Source organism: Aptenodytes forsteri, unplaced genomic scaffold (assembly GCF_000699145.1).
Source record: "Aptenodytes forsteri isolate BGI_AS27 unplaced genomic scaffold, ASM69914v1 Scaffold257, whole genome shotgun sequence".
NCBI lineage: Eukaryota > Metazoa > Chordata > Aves > Sphenisciformes > Spheniscidae > Aptenodytes > Aptenodytes forsteri.
Window position 1 is genome coordinate 3,698,061 of NW_008795194.1, and position 20,084 is coordinate 3,718,144.

General features: G+C 41.4%; 2 long non-coding RNA genes across 4 annotated transcripts; both read left to right on the top strand.

Annotated features, from left to right (window-relative positions):
- Positions 1-52: 52 nt before the first annotated feature.
- LOC103898352 lies at positions 53-3,982 on the top strand. 2 transcript variants are annotated; one of them, XR_657542.2, is made up of 3 exons: positions 53-221; positions 2,172-2,284; positions 3,463-3,982. It is a non-coding gene; the product is annotated as an uncharacterized LOC103898352 (long non-coding RNA). The 2 variants fall into 2 exon arrangements; XR_657543.2 differs by having other exon boundaries at positions 2,177-2,284.
- A 2,456-nt stretch (positions 3,983-6,438) lies between these two features.
- Positions 6,439-14,284, top strand: LOC103898353. 2 transcript variants are annotated; one of them, XR_657544.1, is made up of 2 exons: positions 6,439-6,577; positions 12,235-14,284. It is a non-coding gene; the product is annotated as an uncharacterized LOC103898353 (long non-coding RNA). The 2 variants fall into 2 exon arrangements; XR_002086169.1 differs by lacking the exon at positions 6,439-6,577 and adding an exon at positions 10,448-10,710.
- The last annotated feature ends 5,800 nt before the right edge of the window (positions 14,285-20,084 follow it).

Sequence of the window (20,084 nt, forward strand, 5' to 3'; positions counted from 1 at the left end):
CCGGCCCGCCCCGCGGGGCAGCCCCCGCCCTGCCCCCGGTAACGGCCAGCCGCATCTTGGTCCGGCCGCGCCGGGCAGGCGCCGGTGATCCCGGCACAAGCCCGCGGAACCGGGGGCGGCTCGGTGTGTTCGTCCTTGTGCCTTAGCCCAGCTGCGTATCTGCGTGTGTATCTGTGTATTTCACATTCGTACAGCACTTCTCATCTTTGTGTAGTCAAACGGTGAGTTCAGCGCTGGTGCAGGAAAGATGGAAGTGGCGGCAGAACCCGGCGGAGAGCGCTGATGGACCGCGCCGGGGGGCTGATGCAGAGGAACGGAAAGGCGGAGCCACACTAACAGCCTCGCAGACCTGCCCGTGTGCCGACTGCCTTCTGCCGAGCAGAAGAATGCCAAACAAGTGCCCAAACTCGCAGACCAGCCAAAACAGAGATAAGGGGATTTGGGGACCGATACACACAAATTGTTTGCGATTTATACCTTCAGACGAGGTCCCCCACAGAGCAGCAATGTCTGCTGTTGTCAGGAGGTCGTGACGACATCTGCGTCAACCTTTTGACTTCTCCAGCTATTTAATACGCGTTCAACAGCATATCGTATTCCTCAGGCTTAACAGCGAGCATGTGCCACAGAACACCCAAAAGTAGGAGGGAATGCTTTAAAGCGGAGGGGCTGTGGGCCTGGATCCCTGTGTCATAGTTACCAAATTATTGGAGTGTCTTATCTTAAATCACTTGTCATTATTTGGTAAATGACATCACTCAGAGAGCTAGCTGAATTCCACTTGGAAATACAAGTAGCAGTCGAATAGTTAATCAATTCAGTGCACTGAATATGGCTTTGACGAAGGTATGACCGCTGCCATTGTGTTTGTAGCCTGGCTGAAAGTATATGACAATATGTACCTTTCAAACGATCCTTTGGTTACCCTTTGGGCCCATTTTTGAGGCTACTTTCAATGATCTAACATAACAAAATAGCATGGAATTAGGACATTTACTAGCCATAATAGATGTAACTATTCCTTTGCAGGTGCTTATTTAGCTTCTGTGGCTTGCAGCCAGAGTGCTGCTATAGTCTCTCAGACTGGCGCACTATGCCTGCTTTGGGTGTTCACAACCGTTGAGCTGTGTTAGTGCACCTTGCAATTTTAACAGGGCTAATGTGAAGATCTCATTTTCACATTTGCCCTACAAGGTACAAGAGTGTGACTTTGTAAATTAAAAAATAGCACGTGTATAAATTTGATAAATCTAATAATTAAAAAACCTCTTTGCACTATCATGTTGCAGGTGGGTGTCTACCCAAAGATATTGCTTGCTCTAATTATATGAAATTGATATATCCCTTTGAAGGAAGAAGAACCTGTAATCTAAGCAGATTTATTATATGCATGTTTGATAACTGTACTAGATAGAGTGGAAGCACTTGCCTTACAATGAAAGTTTAGTTAAAACACATCCGTAGAGCCACTAAATGTATTATGGAGGTCTAAGCAGAACATGTGCTGCATCACTGAATGAGCTAGGTATATTGAAGGAGCTCTTATGATGCTACGGCTTTGATTCCTTGGAGGGAGAATGCATGGCGACGATAAATCGTTTGTAATGGAGAACCAGCAGCAAAACTAAGTATATTCCCGTGTATTATTTTTGTAGTACCACTTTATTCTGTGGTCTAAAAGTGAGCCCAACTGAAGCCAACTGAAAGGACTCTGTTGAAGACTCTGGAGAAACAGAAGTGGGCTGTCACAAGTTAAAAAACCTTTGAGTACAGCTGCTGCCAGCTCCTTGCAAATGATGTTTTTATTAAGTACCAGCTTTTGACTTTTTCAGTATTATAAAAGAAACAGCAAGCAGACCACGTTAGCACAAAATGAGTAATACACAATGTCAGTTCGTGAAAAATTGCCTTGAAGCTATGAAGGTGTCTTTTCTACATGCTTTATTTAATAGAAAGCAAAATAAAAGCAAACGCGAATCTTGGGCGTTGGCACAGATTGTATCACAGTGCAGAAATAGTATGCAAAGCTAAGCAGCTTGCTTGGAGCCTGGGGTGAAAAAAAAAGGCAAGGATACTTTCTGGCCAGGCCAGATAAAAGAGCATTGACTATATATTTCATTTGTGTTCCTTGCTTAATTTCTTTTCTCCTTTCCTTATCTTCACACCTTGAGCCCAGGCAGACCAGCGCTTCATTTCTGATGAGAAGGCAGCCATCCAAAAATCAGCTTAATGAAAATGCTGTATCTCACTGCGCTATTCCCACCGTACGCCACTGATGAACGAGGTGTATGGCATTAGGAGCTTTCTGAAACAAAGTATGAGCAATACTTTTGCATTATTATTTTCATTTGATTAGACAGCCTGAAATACCCAGAAACACAGGCTTGTTTGTTAGTTGCCCTTTATAGCTTTTTGTATAGTAAAGTTTTGAAGAAAATGTTTTCAATTAACATTGCATCTTTCTAATCCTGGAGTTTATTTGGGATATAGTAACATCTCCATATGGTATTCCTATATGGGCCTGCATTTAATGCTTTGGTTTCCACTTGTAAGTAGGAACTTTTGGCCAAGCACAGAAAAATCCAAATGCTTTTCCATTTGCTGTATTCCTGTTAGTATACGTTCATTTACCTTATACAACTTATATACCTAGTCTATATGTATTGACACCCATTACTGCAATATTACAGCTTATATGCAAATGAGATAGATATAATTTCCAGGAAATTTGAAGTAGCTGAAGTAATATATTCAAGAACAACCCATGGTGGTACTTTACTGAAGAGTAACAAAGAATATAGAGAACTTTTTATGACACATATAATTTTAAAATTTATTAGACATTCTTATTATTGGTATTTTTGCATTAGACTTTTTGTCAATCAATATTTAGAAGAACATTTATTTTATTATCAGAATTTATTCTAAAATATTTTCGTGCTCTTTTTAAAATGACAGGAAAATGGAAAGATCTGGCTACATTTTCAGATAATGGACTATTAACAAGATTTGATGAAGTTCTTTCTAATGTATCTGCATAACATTTTAATGTTATTTTTATTAGAATAATTATGAAGATAGAAACTTCATAGTGCCACCTACTGCTGAAAATACACATTTTAAAAACCTTGCTAGTTTGGGTACCTTCAAATAAAAGGGCAATGGAGGAATATATCTGTTGGAATTAAATCTTTCAAACTTCTGAAAAATGTTGGGAGACAAGTCTTGACTTGCCGAGTGAATTTCAGTCACACTGAATTTCTGAACTTCAAAGCAGTGACTATGGACTGAGACTGTAATGAGAAGTGACTCTGAGGATCTGGGATTTTGACTAGAAGTTTTTTCGATGTTACATTTTTAATAACTCTCATTTTAAAATTAGTCCCTGTGATGTCACAAAGGATACAGTGAAACAAAACTTATTTTTCACTCAGTGATAAGGAGACATCCTCTATTTTACAGAGCTCTGCACGAGACGTAAACCAAAGACCCTGGAATCAGCATCGCGTGCGGCACAAGCTCTGTTCCCTTCTTACATCGCAAAGTCATAAGATGGAGCATGGATCCCTGCTTGGCTGTTGGCATAAGATAGTATGTCCTCAGCCACGATGGTTGGAATTCACCTTCCCTAACCCTTACCATCTAAAAGTTAAGATGAGGTTAATGTACAGTCTAAAGTACAACAGCTGGTCCCTTCTTCAGTTTGTGGAGAAGACCCCGTCTCTAGTACTAGTGAAATAGTAACCGTATGCCTACCACCTTTTCCCACGACCCAGACGTTAAGTATGGGTTATGATCTCATTCCCAGGAACCACGGAAATACAAGAAGTGGTAGTACATGAGTATGAACAAGTAGAATATAGACCCTTATTCTTCCTGAGGAAAGTTCAACTTTAAATTTGGCTCCGGGGAATCAGGAATGGTTTATCTTCTGCTGGTACTTGTCTCATCCTGTAGAATAAACTGACATTGAAATGCTTTGAATGCGTGATTGTCAGAGTTTCTGTCTTGTTATGGCTTGATGACTTAAACTTAAAAATTAATTTATTTTCAAGTTGAAAAATTCTTGAGAACAATGCATTTAAAACAGATAAAAGAGCTTGTAAGGATGATTTAGCCACTTCATGGCAGTATTTTAGAAGCCTTTGGAGGCACATTGCATGATCCCCCTTTTCATTCACAGAGGAGAAGGACTGCTGTCATGACAGAATCGCTCTACGGTCCTTCATTTTGCAACAGCAGCCTGATCTACTCAACAGATAACAATTTTCAGAAGAGCTTTTTGTAATGTACAAATGCTTATGTACAGGCAATTCTGGGTGCACGTTCTACCAACATTACACATAAAGAATTCACCTCCTATTAAGTTAGCTTGATAAAAAACAAGATAAAGGACATTCCTTAGTTGTTGAGCTTATTGTGTCTTTCACGCAGTGAAAATTCATGCTGACTTTTTGGCCAATTAAGCAATATTTTATTTATTTACTGAACTGGTTTTGGCTGGGATAGAGTTAATTTTCTTCATAGTACCTTGTATGGTGCTATGTTTTGGATTTGTGATGAAAACTGTTGATAACAGTGGGCTGTTTTAGCTATTGCTGAGCAGTGCTTGCACAGTGTCAAGGCCTTCTCTGTTTGTCACACTGCCCTGCCAGCGAGCAGGCTGGGGGTGCACAAGGAGTTGGGAGGGGGCACAGCTAGGACAGCTGACCCCAGCTGGCCAAAGGGATATTCCATACCACATGACTCTGTGCTCAGCAATAAAACCCGGGGGAAGAAGGAGGAAGGGGGGGACGTTTGGAATGATGGTGTTTGTCTTCCCAAGTCACCGTTACGCATGATGGAGCCCTGCTTTCCTGGAGATGGCTGAACACCTGCCTGCCGATGGGAAGCAGTGAATGAATTCCTTGTTCTGCTTTGCTTGTGTGCGCGGCTTTTGCTTTACCTGTTAAACTGTCTTTATCTCAACTCACGAGTGTTCTCACTTTTACCCTCTGATTATCTCCCCCATCCCACTGGGAGAAAGTGAGTACGTGGCTGCGTGGGGCTGAGTTGCCCACTGGGGTTAAACCACGACAGTCATTTTTGGTGCCCAACATGGGGCTCAAAGGGTTCAAGGTAATGACAGATTTGATTGGAATGTGCTAGATCAAATTTATAGCTGTTATAGGTGTTTAGCTATTAATTGGACTCTTCCTATGCTTGCCACGGGGCTTGCTTCCCTCGCTGTACATTAGTGTCTAGTGCTTTTTAGTGGCTGCTTTTTGCTCTTGTTGTTTGCTGTAGTGCTTATCATCTTACCCTGCTGTGCCTGGGAGCATTTTGATAACAGCAGTGGCCATGTGCCGGGGCTGGCAGATGGCCAGGGCATTGCTGCTGTTTCTGTGTTGCTGTTTTTGTGCTGCTGTGCTAGACAGGCTGGAACTCCAGGGTCAACTTGAGTCGAAGGGACTTGACCTGTGGATAAGTCCATGCAGGAGCAGGACGTCCCAAAGTGTCTGTGGCTGTGGATAAGTCCATGTCAGAGCAGAAACATCTGTGGTCACGGACATGTCCACACCACAGCAGGTACACCCCTGAAGGGACTGTGGCCCATGGATAAGGCTGAGCTGGAGGAGGTACACCTCGAAGTGACTGTGGCTGTGGGTAAGTCCAGGCCACATCAGGTATACCTCTGAAGAGACTGTGGCCCATGAGTAAGTGCACACCGAAGCAGGTCCACCCCTAAGGGACTGGGGTCTGTGGATAAGTCCACACTGGAGCAGAGGCAAGGGTAGAAGTACACTGCGGTGTCCAAAGGGACCAGAGGCGAAGCTTGTAATGCCTATATCTTGAGATTGTTGTAACCCAGGATTTGAGTTGCATGTTATGGGAATTACTGTAGCAAGAACCCCTTGTTGCTAGCCCGGCTAGGAGCAAGGGGAGGAGTTCGTTGCAATGTTAAACCCTATAACCTGGCCCAAAGGGACCACGGGTGGAGATTGTAATGGAAATACCTTTAAATTGTTGTAACCCATGATCTGAGTTGCATGTTATAGGAATTACTATAGCAGGAACCACCTGAACCAATGGAGGAGAAGCCTTACAAGAAGCAGTGCAAGTGCAGCAGTGACCCGACCTGAGCTGGCTTTGGTGCCCAATAACTCCACGCAACACACCACCTCTCCTGTCCTGAGTGACCACCATAACAGATGGAGCACAAAGTCCTGAAACTAAATGAACTCAATGGACATTTATGGACATTTTATGGGCATTTTATAGGGGTGGTTCATAGGTTAAGGGAATGATATCTGTGTATATATCAAAGGATGGGAAGGGGGAAAGTGGCTAATGAGGATCTATTGGATAGCGTGGGACCTGAGCATGATGTAAATGGTATGGAATAAGCTGTGGAGATTGTATTGGTTTTGGCTGGGATGGAGTTCATTTTCTTCATAGAGGCCTGTATGGGTGCTATGTTTTGGATTTGTGATGAAAACTGTTGATAACACACTGATGTTCGTGCTTCCTGGTGTGATACAGGGGATGCCCGCACTGTGACGGAGGAGGAAGGATGAGCACTCTCACCATTGCCTAGGTAATTATTTTGCTCATAGGTGCATGAGTTACATTAACTTATGAGTTAATGAATTGTAAGTTATGAATTGGAGAACTTGTGAGTTAGAAACCTCATGACTTAAGTGATGAATTAGTGAATTCATGTGCTAGACCAGCCTGTACAAAGGGGATAGAGCCCTTGTTTGTCGTGTTTGTTTTCTTTCCTAATGAGCTTATAAAATAAAGTTTAATTTACAGAGTACATCGTCCTGTAAATTTGAGAGATCCAAACAGACCGTGACATAGAGTGAGTAGTCTGTGGGCCTTCTTCCTATTACCTGTCCAAATACTTTAAAACTGCTGCTTTCCAAAAGAGCGAACAGGCAGTGACTAGGGATGCTCCTCTGAAAGGAGCAGGGGAAATCCTTCGCAACATTCAAGTTCTGTGCTGGTTATCTACCCCAAATTCCTGTTTTCCTGTAAGGGCCTTGCCAACTCTGGTGCCTACTCTTCTTCCTGGGTGAGTTACAATCCACCTGGTCCCTCCCTCTTGTTTCACTCACTATGGACTATGGACTTTTAGTGTTAATGTGTGTCAGCCTAAATAATTAAAAGCAATGTACGCTTTATCCCAGAAAACTAGAAAGGTTGAAAATGTGCTTCTTCCTTCTCAAAGAAAGGCGCAAACTCAAATCACAGTCAGCAGGAAAATGAATAAGCTATTTGGCGATGCCATGTACAACAAAATAGCATCATAAAAATGAAATTATTTAAAGTAATATTCAAATCACACAGTCATCGTTGATTTAGTTTCCAATTATACAGAGGTAATTGTATTAACGAACTGCCTCATTCAGTTTGGTGGGAAAACAATTGAAAGTTTTAATGTCCTGGCATCTGCAGATAATAAATGATGTGATCTGTGCTCCTAACTCAACTAGAATCCTAATTCTTGTTTTACCCAGGGCATACTACAATATCGGTATGTCTGATGAAAGATACTTCTATGACCTTCTGGAGCCAAGACAATTCTGGAATAATTCTAGAATAGAATAACTGTTCTAGAATTAAATATTGAAATAAGCTAAAATAGATGAAGGAACTTATTCCAGAATTAATGACACCATACATATAGCAATTTAAAATCCAAGTTAAATTCCATGAATAGAAATGTTTGCAACCTGCATTGCACTGAATGTACTGGGAATAGTTTTAAAAGACTGAGTTTTGAGACTTCAACTGCTGAATCCAGACTAACGATAAATAAACATATTACAAAAAGTCTAAAGTGCATCATGTGCTTTGGAGTCGGAACCCCATGTCTGACATGCTGTTGAACTCCCCACCATCCTCTAAGTGTTGGAATACATTTATGCCACAGGTGAGCTGACCCAGCTCCTCCCTGCCTATCTTTCCCTTTAAATTCTCAAGTGTTCCCAGGAGCTCAGACAGCCTAGACATTTCTCAAATGCATACTATAATTGTTCATGGATTTTTTGTTGTGCCTTCTACCCCCAAAAAAATCCAGAAAGTGTGAAAGCGAGAATAATACGGAGGTCTCTTTGACTTTCATTTTCTGATGCAAGAGACAGATAACACGAACATTGGGTGGAATATCTGTCCTATCGAAGTATTTTAGTATACTAGCGGTATCCATAGAAATAGAGTTAATAACTCAAATAGTGTTTAATCTATGATACATTCATAATCTCTTCTAGGAAAGACCTTAACCTCTAACATCATTCTGTACGTCCTCTGCTATAACAAAAGCATTTGCTAAATAGGGGAAACCCCAAGTTATTTTCTGTTCTGATTTTCAAAGAGAAAGGGAGAAGCTGGTTGCTTCATTGCCACTTTTTTTCCCTCGTCTTTTCTCTTTTTTTTTGAGATTTTCCTCCTGATAGCCACATGATGTGTGAAAATAACGTTGTTTACTCCTTCAGCCTTTTGTCATGCCCCATATATCCTGCTAACCCAGCGAGCAGTCCTTACTTACCATGTTTAAAATATAAGCAACCTGCTGACTCCATTCACACTGTTCTGCAAGAGCTGCTCTTGGAGCAGCCGCATGCACAGGATGCTCTGCTTCTTGTCCGCAGGGCTGTTATGTAGGCAGCCTGTAGCTATCAGCAACCCTCAGTGCTGAGCCTGTCCTGATGTATCATCTGGTGGGATGCTAACTTCCAAATGTGCTCAGGGTTGTGAAGATGGGCATAGGCAGGAGGGCAGACGCCAGTGCTGCGTAGGAATGCTCATGCGGCCTCACTGCTAGCTAGGCAGCAGAGGTAATACCTTGAACAAGTTGCACAGACTGGCTTCCAGTGTCGACGTGTCCTCTATGCCTCAGTATGAAGGCAACAGTCAGAAATGCAGAAACTCTGGAGTCACGATGTTTCTGTTGGTATTTTGCCTGGTTCTTCTTTTTTTCCTTTCTAGCTTAACTTGTATCTCTTTCTCCTCTCCTAAATATGTCATTATGTACATGGTGTTGCCACCCATTAGCCTCACTCCTAATCTCATCTCTGTTAGTGTGCTATAAGGAGAGGGTAACACATAGGCTTAGGGATGAATGAAGACTGTATTTGAATAGGAAGCAATATGAAGCAGTCGGTGTGATCCTCAGCACTATACTGGACCGTGTGCCTACTTTTTATTTAATTACGTGGTAGAAACAGGGAGGTTTGTCTCTGGAAGTGAGTTTCTGGGGAAACAAAAACTAACCTTGATTCTCAGAATATAAATGCAACCCCCATTTTTATGCACTCTTTTGGGATCTGCTACTAGAGTAATTTGGCGGCTGCTGAGCGGCAGCAGCTAACAAAGCAGTGTTGGGATCTCTGGCAGCCCCTGACCTGCTGACCCTTTTTTTCTACTTTGTATTTCTAAGTACTCTGTTCCAGAAAAAGTCGTCCATTATGGGTTCCCCTTAATCACCCTTAAAGGTTTGGACAAGTTAAACATGTACACGTATTTCCAAATAAATCTGGCCTCCAGCTGTTGATTGTTATTCTGGCATTTTCCAGAACTCTTTCTCATTTATCCTTTGTCTTTTTGATAGTGCTGTAGATGGAACTGAATATTTTAAGCCAAAATCATAAAGAAAATGACTTAACCTGATGCTGTTACAGCTCTTCATGTGGAGTCCAAAATGACATTGCTCTTTTGCCTTGCCATATCCTGTGCAAACTCTCATCTAGTTGCCAGGGGAGAAGAAGGAGAGTTTCCCATCATTCTCTTTTCCAATACATGCTACTCAGGCTATTTCTTCCACTGAAAAAATATTTGAATTATTTGTATACTATTTATCAATTTGCCTTATTCTAGATCAAAACTATTACTTTTTGAGTGCATCATTTCTTTACACCCCATCTATAATTATCTCTTCATTGGTATTTGCAGCTTTTTGCGATGTACAATTGTAAATGTCAGCAGCATACTGAAGTTTACTTTATTTTCCTGATGAAAATATTAAAAAAAAATCAGCCCTCACACCCGTATCTATCATACCCCAAACATCTCCTCACAGTTCAATATATCATATGTCTTTGCAACACCGTACTGAGGTTCCCAGTATGTACTGGGGTTCCCAGTATATACTGGGGTTTCCAGCGTACTGTAAGCCGTCTTTGAGAAGGAGGAGCCTATGTGGGAGCCGGAGCAGCAGTTTGGTAGCTGGCAGAAGGAGGCAGCTGGGCTGTAAGCAGCCTGAGAGCTTCCCAGGGCAATAGCTTGCTGCTGGCAGGGTGTCATTAGTAGCAGCAGGACCACATAAGGAGGCAGGAGACACAGCAAAACTGCATGTGACTGGCAGAAGACTGGTGTCAAATGGTCCCAACAAGGCCCACCCCATACGATCATAACTCTCATTTGAGATTCAGCTTCAGGGCTGATAACGTTGCCACTGCTAAGAGTTAATCGTGCTTAAGGGAGTTGCCCTATTTGTTCCGAGAAAGCCATAAAGCAGTCGCGTTACTTCTGCAGACTCTGCGTGTTAAACGAGGACAGCCTGGTAACTAGAGCCTGCAAAGCCTCCTGCCTCCAACACCTACAGCACTTGGCACTGAGCTGGGGGAGCCCCAGCTGGGGGGGCATCCTCGCCCGCTGCCAGGGGACAGGTGCTCCACGACAAACTTACAGCTTTCCTAGCAAAGCCAGCTTGAATTCATTTTTCAAGTAAGATTTTTATGGAATATGATTTAAAACCTTAAAAAAAAATCTACTACATTACATCTGCTGCCTTCTCTTCAGCCATTCCTTTTATAAATCTGTCCTAATAGATCACTCAAGTTTGCATGGGAAGATTTTTTTTCATAAGACCACAGTGTTTGTTGCTTGTGGCCCTAGAACCTTCCAGACGTTGAGCAATCGCTGTGCAATGTTTCTAGTATTACTAGGAACAGAAATAATGCTTAAGAGAGACTGATGCCAACTACTGCTTTTTTTTGTTCTGAAAATTGGTGAGATGTTTGGTTAATAAATGCTCCTCGGTTTCCCACATCTATTGTGATGATAATTTATGCTAGAATTACAGTAAGTGTATCGTGCATTCCAGAAACTACAGTAGAATGAAGCTAACATCCCTTGAACCCTGCAGCGAACGTAAATGATTTTCTGTATTCACTTACAGTTTGTTAATCAAACCATTTTCAGTCAAGCTGTCTGTTTGCAAGGTCACAAAGGCTGTTTTTATTAGCATGCGGTGTGTGTTACGTTAGCTTGCAGAGTGTTTGCAAGTGCAACAAGAGAGCTGGAGGTATGTTGCTTTATGAAAACAAGTCCACTGAACATGCATGTTTTGCTTAGGTGAGCTGACAATACCAAGCAGAAAAAGCAAGCCTGGAGTAGCCCACATGCTATAATTTGTGATGTTCAGGAGCTCTGCACGTCTTTTTAGGTTATTATGCAAACTTAATAAGAATGAGAACTTTTCAGAATATGAGATTTTTACTGCAGTTCATGCACGCAATTTTTTCTCTGCTAATACAGGCAGTAAGTTGGCTATATTAGTTGGCTAGCTTTTCAACAAACTAAATTCCTGGGACTCCGCCTGACTTCCTTCGAAAATTTGAAGCTGTTTTTAAGGAGCTTCTGTGAGAAAACGCGGCACAGTGAATTTCACTAACTTTGGCTGCCTTATAAGGGAAAGGCTTGCAGTTACCCTCAGGCATGAACTTGATTACATAAAGAGTAAGAAATACAAAATAAATCATATGCTTTAATTCTAAATTACATTATTTGATGTAATAAGAACTTCCATACCAGATCAAATCTAAATTAGTTGTCTGCCAATAGTAATTCCCAGATGTCTCTGAGGAAATTGCCCTATTCTTCAACCTCCTTCCCCCCCTCCACAAGTATAATGGATAATTATATAACAACCTGACTATAGGGGAAGTTATTTTCTACCCTCAGGCTGGTGGCTGATTTATGCCCTGAACTGTGAACATTTATATCCATTATGAATTTTTATCAGGTCCAATCTAATTCCCCACATAAATGTATGAATATATATGTATAACCTTTTACTGAATCCTGCTAAGCACTTGGTCTCAGTGATACCATTTGCCAGCATGTTTTGCAGGTGGATTACTTTTGCCAATGTTAAATATATTGCCTTTTACTTCCATTATTACAATCAGTGTTTACTTGGGGAAAGTACCAGTGGTAGCAATAACCCCCAATATCCTTTTTCCGCAGCCACTCCCTGCCCTGAACAGCTCTGAAGTCTGCAGCCCCAGCTGGAGCCTGGGTGCCCGTGCTGGACCAGAAGGTAGCAATCTCTGGCCTGCTGACATTTCCTGCTCCATCCCCTCATAACCAGACTTCGCCTTTTACATTATGGGCTGATGAAAGGCAGAGGGATGATGCTTGCAGTAAACGAAAAGGTTAAAGTGTCTCTAGGACTACTATCATTCTGCTGCACCATGACTTCCTGAATTTGCAAGTGTCATTACAATTTAATGACAGGAGAAGAGTTTATTTTGGGGGGAAGAAGTTGTTTTGGACTATGTGAAAGAAATTAATTTTGATTTGTGTTGGGTCGGGTCAAAGAGGTGCTTTTGTGAAATACTGGGCGGGAGGGCTTAGTCTTGGGGTGGGCTACATTTTATTCATTTATTTATTCATTTATTCACAATGAACATTTTATACAGCTACATTTTATTGTGGGAGAAGGGTAGATTATCTTTGATTACGGGGAAGTTGGTTATACCTGGTAAAAGAAGGTTGGATTAGGAATGATTACGGGGAAATTGGTTATACCTGGTAAAAGAAGGTTGGATTAGGAATGATTCTGAATAGAAAAGTAAGAACTATTTTACCTAAAGAAGGAATTTCACTGTACGTCTACGTGGGCTGACTACTGACATAAAAAAGTGGTTGGGTTTTGACTAGAAGCAAAAGGAGATGGGAGAGACTGTAGGGAAGACCATGCAGAAGCATCAAGAAAAGACAATGTTTTCCTTTCTCCTCTCAAACTGGACTTTACTGGTGGTATCTGCATTTGAAATTTGAAAAGCAGGCAATTCCCAGGGTTGCCAAAGGGAAGAGGCACCCTTGCAAATCAAACCTTGAATAAGCACCTGTAACAAAAAGAAGGCCATGAGACCGACTTCAATAGTCCATATATGAGAAATCTTGAGTTTGTGAATCCTCAAAACACGCTCTCAGTGAGGAAATATTATCAGGCTGAAAAAGTTCATTTATAGAGAATGGGGATATATGCAAAGCCAACAGAGACATTCGGAGTGGTTACAACAGACAGCAGAAGTCAGGAGGCAGTAACTGCACACAGAGAACTTCAGTGATCAGGGTCAGTATAGGGCATCTGTGGACTTGGCCACAAAGTTTCAGTTTTGGTGTAAATTCTTTAGTTTGGGAGTGCTGAGACATGGTCTCTTGTTGGTTCACATAATTATAGAATGAACAGCTGTGAAGTTTTTATTTGGATTAAAATTTCCCCGGAACTCAAGGTAATTTAGATCTGAGCTTTTGGCTCCAGTCCCTTCCCAGCTTGTACTCAATATAAATTACTGCCCTAGAACCATGACATGTTCAATTTATCCTCCATTTTAGATGGCTGAAAAGTGCATGCATAATTCTGTGCATACCACACTTTCTGTAATCTACTGTGACAAATAGACCAAATGACTGAAACTGCTAGGTAAGACACTTTATTTCAGTCAAAACCCCACACCCAGCCTTAGTTTAAATACCAGGCAAAAATGACATTTGAATTATTTGATTTGAATCAATGCCAAATTCAATCTTATGCAAACTCAGAAAGAGAGAGGGAAAAAAAGTCTTGGAATAAACCCAGTGATTTATGCGTGGGAACATAAGGCAATAACAAGCAGCAATCGATTCAATTGTAATGACAGGAGTGGACCACCACGAAAAATCTGACAACTTTTCATTGGAGCTACTGTGACTGAGGGATTGGGAACAGGGTGGTATTTTTACACATGGATAATGACTACAAGAAAAGTAGACTCGGGGACCAGCATTCCCAATTCCACCTTCTATCAAAAACGCTGGTCAAGGTCTGTATGCCGTGCTCCACTCACACTGCTGTGAGGTTCTCCACTGCCCAGTACAATGGAAGACGACAATTATTCCCATTCTGCAGAGAAAAATAGAAAATAGTTACATCACACCTGTCTGAGAGAAATATATATATTTTCATGATCTAATTCCAAATAACTATGTTAAACTAAGAGCTGTATCCAGAAATGATGAACCTTGGTGCTGAGTTTTGATCTTCTGGGTCAGTCTGATTTGCCTGTTACTGCCATGAGTCCAGGTGCAGGGAGGCAATGTCACCTGAACATCCCCCAGGGAGAAAGCAGGACTGCCTACAATTTTGTCAGTGTTACACGTCCCACAGGGATAATGTTTTCCAGGATTATTTTATACTCTGAAGTATTGCTATTTTTCTTAGGGCTTTCTTTACTATGTAGCAAGCCTTTCTAATAAGGCTATGTTCGCATAACCAAATGCTAGGAGTTCAGTTCAGAAAGGCAGCCGAGACAACTTTTTAGCTACACCTACTAATTCCAACATTCAACTCAACCCAAGAAAAGAGACCGGGGGGTAGTTGCCTAGAAAGTTCGTTACTGCAGTTCTCTTTGGCCACTTGTACCCAGAGAGACTCTGAATGAGCTTTCTCTGAAGTTACGCTCAGAAAGGTCTGACTCTTTAAGCAATTTTGTCCTCAGCCAAACCTATCCTCTAATTTGATGCCTCTCGGTGGAAATTTTTTTTCTCTGAATTGTCATGCCAAACAGTTGTCTGCTTTGTTGTTTTTTTCATAGAAAGGCACCTGTTCAATTTTAGATACTGTTCAGCCTGTTCCATTTCAGTGGTCTGCACTACTCCTCCGAGAGCCCTGAGCTTTTCACATATTTCAGGCTGCCAGCTCTCTTATGTGCTTTTCCCCAGCAGCCAATTTTGCTCTGAAGCTCTTACGACTGAGCCAGCTTCCATTCCTTCATAAAGGGATACCCTCTTGTTATTGCAATTGAAGAGTTCCATAAGAGGCTTTTAATGTCTCCAGAGTGTTGTTATGTACGATAAAATCTTGAATTAAGCTTTACCTAACACTTGTTCATGCAATATTCATTTATTGGCAAATTGCATTTGTTTCTGCTGTTGACAAATACTTTTAGGTTTATTTCTAATATCTCAAGTACATGATCAGATTAATATATGACTGAATAAAATGTTATATGCTATGTTTGAGTAGCAGGAGCAGCTCAAAGCCTGAATTGACTACAATGTACACTGCCATCTTGTGTTCTGAAGTTCTAGATAATATAAAAAAGCACACTATACACATAGCTTTTCACAAAATAGGAGTTGGCTATGTGAGTGGAATATGCAAGGTTATCAAAAGATGTTTACTGTCCTTTTCTTTCCTTTCTTGTAAAATGTAAAGTAGCCCTTAAAATAGCAAGTCTCACTGGTAACTCTGAATTCATCTGTTCTAAGGATCCATTCCGTTTAATTAGTGATTTGTGGGTAACCCACTAAAAAAAAAGACTACAGAGAAAATTCTGCTACAGCCAAGCCATTCTCTTTTTCTAGCAGTAAGGTCCAATATGGACTTCAAGGAATAGCTCTGTTGCAAGGCAGCCCCTGAGCTGCTGTAGAGTTGCCAGAGTTGTATGCCAAATGCTTCTCTTCTGCAAAAAGGGGGTATGACAGAAAAGAGGGAAGACTTGTATTCTTAGCTGGAATCTCTGTCCCTTTTGAACAACTGTAGTCCGAACATAACTAGATCATCCCTGAGGCTGTTCCAGTATGCACCAGAGTAGTAGTCACTTGGTTGAAAGAGGGCCTAAAGTGACATCTACTTACAAAATGAAGAAAGCAAATCTAACATCTCTGCCCTGTGGTGTTTATTCAGAACTGGATACAAAACACAAAACCAATGACACATCTTGGTGGATGAAGTAAGTACTGCATGCTCTTCCTCTAAAAATGATCATTCCTTCATAATGTGCTAATCAAAGAAGTCTTTTTGTACATGCATACTTCCAATTGCTTTCACTGTATAACAGTATTTAGCTCTGCCTTTTTATTATGTTTTTATTAATTCCAGCTTTTCTATAGTTGTTTACTATTGCAAATGTGTAGGAGCAGTCTTAAACACAGCTTTGAACAATGGCTCTATAAAACCCAAAGGATTTATTCCATGCAGCTGCTGTTGCCCGAAACAAGCATAAGCATGAAAGGGAAAAGGGTGCCAAAAATCAAATGCTAAGCTTAGAGACACCTGGGGCAGGGCAGGAAATAGTAAAAGCGTATCAAGGTAACAGATGCCAAGGTAGAAGGGCAGAATGGCAGAGAACATTAGCAGGGGAGAGAAGCACACTCGGCCTTTCTTGCTCAGAAGTTCCGCTCAGGTTAGTTGGTTTCCATGCCAGAAACCTTTCATTCCCCTTGTTTGGCATTTCTTAGCCCATTTGCACATACTTTTGTATGTGAGCTTATAGTATCATTTGCCACCTCTGAAAGGCAAACACTTACAGCACCCATCATCAACTGGTGCAGGGACTGTCTCCCAAGGTTACTTTTTATGGCTTACAAGCATAATATACCATGGCACAGAGTTTAAACAACCTCCCTCTCTTGGGAAATGAGCAGTTGGGATGATTCGGAAGAGCTTTTGCTCCTGTAACGACACTTTGATAATACTTTACTGCTTTTTAAACTTGTCTTCAAAAGGCAATGTGTGTATTGCGGTCTGGTTGCATAACCTCCTGTTTCAGTAAGAGGAGAACATTAAAACTGTTTGCACAACACACTGCAATCAGTGTTTAAGTACTGCAAAAAGCTTATAGAAAAGGACTTTGTAATTTCAAATTGGAATGCTTTGCTAAGATTGTTAATGCTATTTTAGTTACTTTATCTGCCCGTAAGATTCCTGCCAGTTTTCTTAGTTTTCTAGCATAGAGTCACACTTTCTTTATATTCTTTTCTGTGTTGCTATCCGAGAGATTTTCAGAAAGAAAAAGCTAATTGGCTATATATGAGGAATAATACAACAGTAACTCAAATTGTGCTAGAAATTATATCAAATAAAGCAGGAAACTCTTTTCTGTAATCTCTGTACTACAGTAATCTCTGACAGGGCGTACATATACCTCCCTGCTGATTGAATAGCGCTGGCTGTAACAGTTACGGGAAAAGCAGAAGAGGGAAAACTACCGCAAACAGAGCAGGTCTGGGAGGAGAACTGACGTCTACTGTGTCCTCAGTTCCTGGAGATGTGGGTTGACAAAGCCTGTGACTGTGGTCAGTCTAAGCCTCTTAAGCACCCCATGCTCCTGCTTTTGAGTGTCTGCCAATGGTTGCCATACTGCATTAGACTGCATAATGTCCTAGTAACGGATGAAAGTTTGTTGTTTCCATTCCTAGTTTGTTTTCCATTAGCTAGTTCATTTTGGCCTTGTGAGACCTTTACTGATGCTAGAAGATGCCTGTCCACCAGCCTGCCTATGCTGGTAACTACCTACTGTCAAAAAGCTAATGGTGAGAGACAAAACATTAAGGATAAGTCTAAGCACGTGAGTTGAACCTGTCCCCTCCGGATGAGTAATTGTATGTTGCAGTACCATGTCTGAGCTGCTGGGTTAATCCTTAATGTGAACTTTGGAGAAAATACTAGCTCAAGTTTAGACTTTCACGTTCCCATCTAGAAGCGCCCTCCGACCACCTAAAGTCACAGGCATTAGGCAGAACTGCAACCACCGGGTGCAGCTGGGTCCAGCTAAACCTGCAATAACCTTGGGAACAGCAATGAACTTTCAGAGAAGGAACAAGATCAGGGAATGGCAGATAGAGTTTCACTGAACAAAAATTCAAAGCATTTATTTGTATTTCCTCCTGTAATTAAGCTTAATATTTCTAAGCTTTTCCAGGGGTACAAAGCCTACTATTTCTGTTATTGCAGCCTTTCGCACTCCTGGTAGAAGTAAACCACCACACATCCCTGGAGCACATACTACACTTCCCAGAGTCCTTGCATGTATTTTACTACTCAAGGAGAGCTGTCTGAAGAAAAGGGAGGTCCACCACAGAGCACAAAATAATCAGGCCTGGAATTCAAAGTTATCATAGGTTTTTGTTTTATGTTTTAACAAAGCTGCCTTTCCTTTAAAGTGTCCATCTGCAGGGCTATAAATGTTAGCAAGAAAGCCTCTGCTTAGGTTTATTTTCTGTTACCAAGAGCAGTTGGCCATCTGCTGGGTAAAAGGAAAGCTGTGCTTTGTTGCATTTGGAAGCAAAGGTCACAAATAGCACACCCCAGTCCTTTGCCAATGACACGTTTAGGCTGTGTCTGATCAGAAAATGTCTTGTTAACCCACCCTGCTCAGGTTACCAGATATCCTTAGATCAGAACTCAGTACTGTGCAATTTTAAATGGCTTTCACATAGAGATGCTGTCTATGTGAGACTCTTCCTGTCCCCAGATGTGGTAGGACATAGGAAAAGATGAGGCTTGCTTTTTGTCACCAGATTTCAGGGTACAGCTTCAGCCTCTGCGTTCCAGCACGTGAGGCTGGGATGTCTGTGCTGGCTGGGGACTCCAGGACTCACTGTGTGCTCTGTCTGGCCTGTGCTGGGACTACCTGCAGGGATTTGCAGGGCCGAGGGCACTGCATCAAAAGCTCGCCACAGAGGTGCTGATTTGAATTAGCTCGTCACAGTTCAGCACTCCAGAAGTCTGGGAGATGCTTGTGCGCAGGGATTGCTGACTCCAGAGTCTTGCTCCAATGTTTAGTACATTCTAAAGAGTCCTGGGGGCAGTGTACAAGGTAAGATGGAGTGAAAAATAAAGAGTTGGGGGGGGGAGGGGAAATTGGAAAGCTTTTCTGTTAAATCCAGTCAAAACATAACTGACTGAAATCTCAAGTAAGATTGACAAGGCATAAGGATCAAGTCTGCCTGTTTTAACACAGCCAACAATGCCATACAAGTCAAGTAAGAGCTACGGAAGGCAGGAACGCTTGGCAATTCTGGGATACATGGTATCGCCAGGAAAAGAAATCTGAGGCAAATGATTTTTCCTTTTTAATTTTGTAATGGTGTTTAGAAACTGATTAGAAGCTACAATAAAATATATTTAGACACTATAACAAAAGTGTTTACAAAATACTTTGCTGATAAACGAATACACTACAAAATAATTGCTAAAAAGCTTTCTGTAGAAGGAATGTGCTATGTCTCTCCATTCCAACTCCAGGAGCAGAGAACTCTCCACTGAAGATCCAAAAGCAGTGCTTTCTGCTCTGAGAGTTGGAGAGTTTGAATGATGTACTGAGCAGTAAATGAGGAATTTAAACATCTTATTGGAGGAATAAGACAGAAATGATCTCTAGCCATTTAAGGAAAAATTCAAACACAGATGAAAAACTCAAATTAGGGACTCAAAAAAAGGCATTTCCTGTGTACGAGGAGTCTCACCATGCCATACATCAAGTAAGAGCTACGGAAGGCAGGAACGCTTGGCAATTCTGGGATACATGGTATCGCCAGGAAAAGAAATCTGAGGCAAATGATTTTTCCTTTTTAATTTTGTAATTAAAGAAACTGATTAGAAGCTACAATAAAATATATTTAGACACTATAACAAAAGTGTTTACAAAATACTTTGCTGATAAACGAATACACTACAAAATAATTGCTAAAAAGCTTTCTGTAGAAGGAATGTGCTATGTCTCTCCATTCCAACTCCAGGAGCAGAGAACTCTCCACTGAAGATCCAAAAGCAGTGCTTTCTGCTCTGAGAGTTGGAGAGTTTGAATGATGTACTGAGCAGTAAATGAGGAATTTAAACATCTTATTGGAGGAATAAGACAGAAATGATCTCTAGCCATTTAAGGAAAAATTCAAACACAGATGAAAAACTCAAATTAGGGACTCAAAAAAAGGCATTTCCTGTGTACGAGGAGTCTCACCCTCTCCATTCCAGCTGAAATTTGGTTTTTAAATAGGGCTAAGGCAGTTTTAATGCTCTTGGCCCAAGCTGCTTTGTACCAAGA